Raw genomic sequence first — 9,259 nt, 5'->3', positions numbered from 1 at the left:
CATTGCTATAATCCCAAGCTTCTTGAAAACCGAGACCTACACACAGAGCCGTGTTTGCCGAAGCATCTCACCTTGCTAATGACCCATGTGAAAGTACTCAGCCCAGACGTTCTGCACCACTCAGGGGAATTCAGAAGCCAGAAGTGTTGTAGCTTGAACTCATCTTTACTTATCTGGAGTTTGTTCACACTAAAATCAATCAATCAGAGTGAAATGTCCTACCAGCATAGCCCGTAATTCATGACTGTTGATTTCTCTCCTAGGCTACGGTGACATCAGTAAATAACAAAAGGCTGGATCCTGTCAAAGAAATCAAGGAGGAGATATCAGAGGTATTGGCCAAATGTTTTCCAAGGGACATGAAAACTATAGCAGCCTGCCATCACCCAGCAAGAAAAATAGAATGAAAGCACATGAGATTTAACTCATCAACATGTCAGTTTAATGCAGATTTGTGTTTATAACTTGTAGCATCTGGAGTTTCCAAGGAGTGTGACCACATCCTCCTTGAATTCAGCAAGCCTTTAAAAGCAGACCACAAAGGAAACACAGAACTGATTTATTTAGGGAGAAATAAAAGCTTTTGTTTTCTGTTATTTTACAGAACGCCATTCTGACACAACTGCGCTTCTTCTGGGACCTGTGCTGCGTAAACAGATCCTTGTTGTCCTGAAGGACGTACCCAAGTCTCCCATCTTTAAGACACACTCGACTCTCCCGCCTTTAAGATAAGGTAATAATATTTTACTGACACACAAGAATAGAAAGGAAAAATTAACAAATATTTGTGCTATTGTACTGCTTGAGCATCTGAATAGACTGGCAGAGTAAGGAAACCAGGTCTTACCTGCTCTTCTCTCTTCAAGCTAGTGACAGACCACATCAGGGCATCTTTGATTTTCCATCTCTCGGCCTCCAACAGCACCTGTCAGCAGCCCATCTGTTGGAGAGAAAACCCATTTGGCTCCGCTCTGTTGTTATTTAAGGAAAGGGACCACAAGTTGTTGTATCATTCAGAAGCCTGAGTTCCATGGGAAACCATCAGGGTTTGATTCTTAACTCACACCACAGACAGGTAAGTTACTAGGACCGAACTTGAGCATTACCTGGTGGTACAAAGCTGGTGAGATATATGTTCCCATGGTTCTGTGGCCATGTTTCTTTGCCAAATCTGGAGCATGCGATGCAGTGTTCATGGTGACTGTCAGCCTGTCCATCCCACCAGCCATCACAGCCAACACTGCCATGTTCCCTGGCACACCAGGACATGTGAGGGTCTTGCATGGTGGAGAAGTTTGTTGAGGGCATTGCTTTGAGCATAAGGTGATGATTCTGAGCCACTGCCTTAGCAAAAGCCTTAGAAAAAGCTATGAGACGGGATGCCATTGCATTGCCAGAGCATGGCATCATTTTCACAGCTCCACTTCTCAGATACTGTCTGGGCAGTAGTTCCATATAAGAACAGTGATCCTAGAAGTGGCCTTTCCCCAGGAGACAGGGTGGTGGAGATAAACACCGAGTCTTTGCGCTGGGGATGGCTATCATGAACGGCAGATGGTGCACAAGGAGGCAGAGCTGGCAGGATCAGCCAGCATTTTTCCTAGATGATGATGAATCAAAGCCAGCAAGCTTCTGGCTCCTGCCTTGCATGGTGTCCAGTCCAGGAGACCAGAGAGGACTGGTGGCAGAGGGCTGGACCGTGAATGTGGGAAGATCTATGGTGTACAGAGAGCCTTGAAAGCAGAAAAGTGAAGCTGGAGAGACGTGCTGAACTCACTTGAGACGGGGTGGGGCAGAAGACTGAAACGTGAATCAGCTACTGAGCACCGAAACAAGGCTAATCTTGGTCATTTGGAGTTGGCTGCCACAGACTTGCTTGATTGCCAGTTGGTTCAACACAAGCTGGACAGGATACGCCTGGCACAGAGCCTGCTGAAGTTGATGAAATCACCATGCTCTTGCTGCCTGAATTCCTTGCCATACCCCTTTCTGGAGTAGCTTGTGCAGCAGTACACTTAGCACCCTTGAGCATCTACCAGATGTCTTCTCATTCCTCCTTGGTGGCTGTAGAACAGCAATGGAGTGTGTGCTTGGTTAGCGTAAAGGAAGACAGACCATTATGTCGATCATTTCTTCTGTACTGTGATCTTTTCTGTTTTACCCTGCAGGATGTGAGAGCAAGAAGGTCTGGAGGAATGAACCATAGCTGAGGACAACCAAAACCACCAAGGGCTTCTGCGGCTTTCTCACTGCTCCATGGGAAGTAAGAAGGATGAGTCATGAGGCGTGAAAATCTGCTTGTTCATGGGACTGTGGGTTACCTGATGCCCCTAAATAAATCAATGTTCCAGGGAATCCCTGGCCATACTCTGTAGCAAAACATCTAGCCTAACGTAGTGCTCAGGAGACCTCTCTGTGGCAGGGACAGGGCACCACGCTGGTGCCAGCCTGTCTCCCGGTGGCCTTGGCCTTCAGACTATATGCTTCAGCCATGACTATACGCTCCTCCGAGTCTCCAGGTCTGGCCTAGAGGACATGGGTAGAGGTGGAGCAGCAGCCCCATGTTCCTAGCCTGCACCAGTGACCAGTGGAGAGGTGGCCAGCAGGGACAGCTGGCCGAATCCACGCAATCCAGGTAGCTCTGCCTGGCTCCTAGTGGGAACCTGGAGAACACCAAGGAACAAGATCTCCCTGCAAGTCCTGTCCTATTGCTCCACAGGGGTTGGCCTGGGCCTCTCGCTCAGACTTACCAGCTCTACCTCATTTTTCTTCGTGTAGGTGAGTTGAGTTACTCAAGAGCCCAAGTGTGTGGGATGCTCTTCAGTGGAAGGAGCACAGGAGGGCAGTTCCCTTCTGAATATGAGCAAAGAGCTTTATCATGGCTTATGATTACAAAAAGTGAGAGATATGTGGCAGTAGATCAGGAAATGTTAGGTGATAGTCCATCAGAAAAGGGCAAACCCAATTAAGTTTGTAGGAAATTATAAAATTATGGAGTTATCTAGAGATTTGGCGTACAGAGAGCAGAAAGACAGGTGTAGGGCTTGGGGAAGATGAGTCTGGGCTAGCTGCAGGGTGTCCAAGAAGGAACATTATCAGAACAGCAGAGAGATCTTATGGTAGAAAATATTTCAAACAATACAAAATCTTTAGAAACAATAAAGCAGAGTCACTTAATACGTGGTTAAAGATCTGGTTTTGTGGCCCTTGTATTTAGATCTGTCCCTAAAACTCGAATTACAGTGCTGTTTGGTGATGGTGCTTTGAAAATCTCACGTATATTCTACAGCATAATTAGTCTAAAATACATTTTTCTCATTCTTCTTCTGCATCCTAGGTTTTGTAACCTGCGTGTTTACTCTGCTTCAAGCGAGATCAGAGTCAAACCCCTGGATGTGGTGGTGCCTTTCACCACATTCTTCCTTTAGTCTTTGATTTTTTCTTGTCTTTTCCACCCCATCCCTGACAGGAAAAGCACTGTTCTTTCCATGCTCCTTGTCTCTGTTTGAAGCAATCATAGAAAAAGTGACAATTAGGAAATAAAGAACCTACAGTATCTGCTTTGGCAGGGGCAGCACATCCCATTGCTGAGCAGCACCCAGTCAAACCAGTGACTGCCTGATGGGGTCAGACGGAGGTATTACTGCCTCATATTCTTGGATATGCCTGGGATATCATGGAGCTCTCCCACACTACAGAATGAGTAATAATCCAACATTGAAGTCGAGCAATAGGCATTTCAGGACGCTCAACTGCAATTCGGAAAATAACGCTGCTTAGGAGCAAATGACAGGGCCAGATAACTTATTATTTGGGGTATCAAGTAACCGTCTGGGGTAGCGTAACAGATATAAACTTTGGCCTTCCCAGATTATTTTTTTCTGCCAAAACGATTAAAGGTTGCTAAGCAGTGTCAGTGTATTTCCCCTAAACTGAGGGAGCGTAACAGAAGTGAATGAGTTCACTGCAGTCAAACTGAACTTACATCAAGCCTAAATATCATCGCTAATTATGATTTCTGTTCCCCAAAGCATGCCAGGCACCTGAAAGATTTAATGAAAGCCAAGATCCTTTCTTCATGTCATTTAGAGTGCAGAAGTCCTCTGGTTCAGCCGTGGTGGACCTGCAGCCCCCTCTCCAGGTCTTGTCAGGTGGTTGTAAGGCCCTGGTTCAGTGTTCAGGACTAAATGCTGCCTCAAGCCCCTTTTTCCTTACCCTCCAGACCCCTTCCAACCAAAATGATTCTATGATTCTGTGATCCTATGATTCTGTGATTTCCTCTGTCCCAAACAATAAAACAGAAAATCTTATCAAAGCACAACTTTATAAAAGGGAAGACACAGAGAGTGGGAAGAAAGAGAAGATAACATCCTAAACCATGAAACGAGCCTCATTTTCCCAAGGATCTCACGCGATAACATCTCCCTCTTTATTTTTATGAGGCTGCAACCAGCCCCTTCCTTTCAACACATCACTTTCATGTTTTGTGGGACCTCCACCCTCTTGCCTAGGGGAGGGTTCTGGGTCTGAAGGTCCCCCTGGAGCTCCTGCTCTCCGCTAGTCCCTCTTGTCCCCTCTGGTCACCTCTTCCATCTCCAGAGGACATTCTCTGGTGCCTCCATAGGTCCACAAGCAGAGAGAGAACCCAGAGAGCAAGACTTTCTGTGGAAAGAGGCATTTCCCAAACAGGCACTTGGGATCCCAAAGAGGCTCTTGGGACTATGGTAGAATGACAAAAGGAATCTGGGACTGCATGTGGAGGTGACATGGCGAAACAGGGTCGTAGTAAATGAGGGATGGTCCAGGATTATAGGTGAGGACCTGAAATTAAAATCATAGAATCATTCTGATTGGAAGAGACCCTCAAAATCATCGAGTCCAACCATAACCTAACTCCAGCACCAAACCATGTCCCTAAGAACCTCATCTACGTGCCTTTTTGTCCCCTCTCACCACTTGCAGGGTCACAAAAAGGAGTCTGTGGTGCACAGCAGAAAACTATCAGTGGCACAGGGACCATCAGTGGTTGTTGAAAGTTCTCCAGGTGAGGACCAGCGGTGGAGACATTGAGTAACGTGGGGCTGGTGCTCACTCCTCCGCTGCAGCCAGCGCCGTGCAGTTCATCTCTCCAGATTTCCTAGTATTTGTGCTCTTGTTCTGGGAAGAGGAGAGAGCTGCGAGAGGCCCATCTCACAGGGATGTTTAGAGAAAGGAAAGTCCATTGTGTGAAAGAATTTGGTATTTCAGGGTTTGTTTTCCTTCTGACGCACAGAACAAAACACCACCATGTCAAAACCTTCCATAAGGCAAAACAGAAAAAAAACAGAAAAACAAAAAAACCGACAACAAGCAGTGGTGTTCAGTTTGGATGTGGTTTGTAGAGCGGTTTTTCTCTGCTTTTTGGCTTCTCGCTCTCAGGATGCCTGCTACTGCAGCTATTTCAGGAAAACAAATAAAAAGAAAAAAAAAGAAAAGAAGAGAAAACAAAATCTACACCAGAGCAGAGAAGAGGAGTGGGAGCCTTTCCCTGCACCAGGGCCTGACCTCACCTCGGTGGGTTTTGTGTGTGGTGGAACCAGGATCAAAGCATCTCCCCCCTTTCTGCCCTGGCTGGGAAGCAGAGCTGCAGCGGAGCCTCTGAGTTTTAATTGGGAAAACCAGGGAACAGGCAGAACAGAGACCCTGCAAAGCATCAGCAGAGTTGTTTTGCACCAGCTTTCTATGAGCAGAAGGGCTCCTGCAGAGCAGTCAAGAAATTTCAGAAAAGCTGGACATGAGGGATGGCTCCCAGCAACCAAACTGGTGGGAAGTCCCTGATCCAGGCAACACTTCGGGTCAGACCCTCAGTGTGTTCTCCATATTCACAGCTCCCACCCCAGCTCTCACATCCTCCCTGCTGGCCCTGCATGGGCTCGTGTCTCTCCTCATGCATCCAGCCCCCGGGACTGTGATATTTTGTGGGTACCGGTTGCTTGGATGAGTTTCCCCCGTGGGGCGACCCAGGGTGCCGATGCCTTCAGCGACGGCAGAGAGCAGCTCACCACCACCTCTCTCCGCCAGCGTTTTCCGAGCTCTTGGCACGGCTCCCGGCCGCCTTTCACTGCTGCCTTTTCATTCGCCTTAATTCACTACGTTTCCTCTTCTTGCTCCTTGCGAGGAACAGAGGGAGAGCTTGTTCCAGCAGACGGGCCCCATCCGCTCCACCCGGCTCTGCTTGGAGCGAGGGCTGGAAAAGAGGGATGGAGGGAAGGGGTATCATCTCCCACCCCTCCGGGGCCCCGTGTGCCGCCTGCGTGCTGCTTTCCCAGCAAATACGGTAAGCGCTCAGCCTAAAAATGTAAGTCTGATCTCATGACACAGGGTGGCCCTGCATTCCTCACCTCTGACATAACCCGCTGGGAGTGTGCTCGGCAGAAAAACACAAACAAGATGTACTGGCGGGGCTGGCGGCGGGGGCCAGGCGGCTGGCAGATGTGCTCCAGAGCCCCCGCGCAGCCCCCGCCGGGTGCCCAAACCCCGCTCTGGCACAGCCTGTCCCCTCTTGGGGAGGGAAAAACCACAGCCCTCGCTGTGAGGACAGAACCGTCCATTGCCTCTTGCACCAGGCGATGTGCGGGTATACCCAAACCTTCCCCCCACCCCGCACCCCTGGGAGAGGGGCAGGGAGGAGGTGACTTGCTGTGGGTCGGTATCATCCAGGGAGGCGGCTGAGCTCCCCTGGGATTTTGCTTGGCGAGTGCCTAAGGGTGTTTTTAAGGACCTGCGGTGCTTTTGCGGTGGGTTGGTGGTTGTTATTTTTTGCCTTGTTTTCGTTTCTTTCGCAGTCTGAGGCTCCCTGGGCCAGGCTCTGCCATGGCCGTGGCTGCTGCAGCTGCTCCAACACCCACCTCCTGTCCCCGTTAGCCTCCCGCTCTCATCAGCAGCTCCACAGTGATGCCAACAGCCCCATTTGCTCCGCGTGCATCATGCCTGAGTGCAAGTTCTACCCCACAGAGCTTGGTAACCAAAGCCTTGGGTTCAGAGGGTGGTGATTCCTCTTCGTGCCCAGATGGGACACTGGGATTAAATAATTTGCCAGGGAATCAGGGTAGGGTAACGATCCCAGTCCCGATGCCATGAGGCTGACGTTCCTCCCAGGAAGAGCCAAACCCTCCTGCAAGCAGAGCCTTGTCTGGAGCAGGGGACGGATCCTGCTCGGCGCGGGGCTCAGCTCCCATCTCACCCAGCCACACCACTTGTTTACTTTCTCTTGCAAATGCCCTAAACCTTGACAATGACCTATTTTTTCCTCCTGTTGCGCAAAGCTTCTTTCCTAGAAAGAGGCTTTACAATGCTCAGTCCAACCAGCCCAGCTCTCCTCTGTGTATGGAAAAGCAAACTGTAAATGACTGGCAGGCTTAGCTTAGCTCCAACACACCCAAAACCCACGGGCGGATGAGTTGGAAGACTCGGTCAGATGCTGCACGAAACCATCCTGCAAGACTACCAGCCCGGTTTGCAGAGGAATCAGATAAGCTGTGAGTCAGGTTTCAAGTCCACTTCTCAAACTTAGTTTTTCTTTTTAGTGCTTTTCATCTGTCTGCTCCTGTTCCAGCATTCAGCAAAGCTGGGAGAAAGCTTTTTGTTTCTTTAGATATTTCTCTTCTGTTTCCATCCTCACCTTTGTCTGGCAGTGAAAACATTTGATTTGTTTTATTACGTTTTTAATTTCATGTTATAAAAAAGGGAATTTCTAATAAAATAATTCTCCTCCTTCCTCCACAATGCCTCCTGGTTTCCAGGAGTGCTGCTGCTCTGGCAGAGGGTGGTTTGCAAGAGAAATCAAGAGAGACAGTAGTTACAAAAAATGACGGTAATAAGAGAAACAACGGTTCAAATTTGCTTCTTTGGAGCACACAACGGTTTGATCCCACAGCAGCAGGAGAGCACCTTTGCTCATGAGTCCAAGCTTATTTTCAGCCCCCCCTTCACAGTGGGGATCTCCATCCTTTCCTTCTTCTCGGGGAGGTGCCCTGGCTGTGCTCAAGCTGCCAATTGCATGGGGTTGTCTCCTTCTCCTCACACTGGTGATCACACACAACCCCTTCTACAATTTCTTATCCGTCTCTAACCCATAGCCCAGTTTTTTAAGATAATCTAATGTCAGTGCTGCTTTATTTTAATGTGTCAGGCTGTAATCTGAAGCTAGAGACATAAATTTAACATAACAAGTTCCCTTTGGCCAGTTGAGAGCACAGGTTAGAAATCAATCCAACAGTAGCAGATGGTGTGGGCTGAACACTTGCTGCTTGCCTATGGCTGCTCCTTCCTGTCCCCTCAGTACCTGCATACTGCTTTGGCATCTAAACTGTGCTCTCACCTGGATGGGCAAGCTGTTCTATATGAAAACAAAGCCCACAACTTGAAGCTTGATGTGTTGGGGACAGGGTCTGGTCATGAAGCAGTTCATGCACCCACCAACACCTACACTTGTGTGCACAAGCATTTTCCAGGAGTTGAAGTCACCAGAGTTCAGATCACTGCCAGTGGCTCCTAACACCACAATTATCTTGTCCATGCAGACGAAGATGCTGTTGAGGACTCGGTTTAAGCCAGAGGGGCTGCTCTGCAGGTCTTATCCCCAGTTCAAACCAGCTTGAAATGATACAGTGAGCAGAGACACTGGGGTGGTTAGCAGATCCCCTTGCTCCTTGGGAAGCCACAAGACTGGTGTTAGAGGAATGAGTGATCCCACAAGTCACCGGGTCTTCCTGGGCTGTACAACTTCTGGTTGAACCCCTGGATGGGTTCTTGTGCCCAAAAAATAAAAAATCTCCCTTTCTTTCTCTCTCTTCCTCCCCTCTCTACCCAGCTGCCTGTTTGCACAAACCTTGTAGGCTTCAGTTCTCCAGGACTGCAAAGGTACCATCAAATGAGGTCAGAACGATCACCTTGTCTACAAGTGGTGAGCAGGAGGCAGAGAGAGAAATAGCCTGGTCACGTCTGCCTGATTTCCTGCCAAAACCACCAGGGATTACTGGGATGGATGTTAAAAAGCCAGACCCTCCCAAGGTGGTGATGAGCCCTTTGGGTATGTTACCTGTCTATAGCCAGGCCCACTTTTCCAAGCTTCTACACCAACATGGGCACTGTGGAGGAAGCCAGAAAGTCAGCATCAGTAAAAGACATAATTTTAATTTACCTGGAGAGGTATAAATTGGATGAGGAGGTGGTGCACATTTCTTCTTACTGTGGACCTGATAAGACAGACTATGAGGAG

General features: G+C 48.7%; 2 long non-coding RNA genes across 3 annotated transcripts in view; one reads left to right on the top strand and one right to left on the bottom strand.

Annotated features, from left to right (window-relative positions):
• Positions 1-585: 585 nt before the first annotated feature.
• Positions 586-1,574, bottom strand: LOC309436104. Its single transcript, XR_014183276.1, has 3 exons — positions 1,107-1,574; positions 848-940; positions 586-721 (listed from the first exon to the last, which is right to left on the bottom strand). It is a non-coding gene; the product is annotated as an uncharacterized lncRNA (long non-coding RNA).
• A 2,951-nt stretch (positions 1,575-4,525) lies between these two features.
• LOC309436052 overlaps positions 4,526-9,259 on the top strand; it is a 19,183-nt gene continuing 14,449 nt past the window's right edge. For both annotated transcript variants that reach the window (XR_014183272.1, XR_014183273.1), the window contains exons 1-2: positions 4,526-6,316; positions 6,825-7,517. This is a non-coding gene — a long non-coding RNA (uncharacterized lncRNA). The remainder of the gene's footprint in view (positions 6,317-6,824; positions 7,518-9,259) is intronic.

This window comes from Streptopelia decaocto (assembly GCF_964273445.1).
Source record: "Streptopelia decaocto genome assembly, chromosome: 2".
Taxonomy (NCBI): Eukaryota; Metazoa; Chordata; class Aves; order Columbiformes; family Columbidae; genus Streptopelia; species Streptopelia decaocto.
This window is presented reverse-complemented; position numbering and strand designations above follow the sequence as displayed.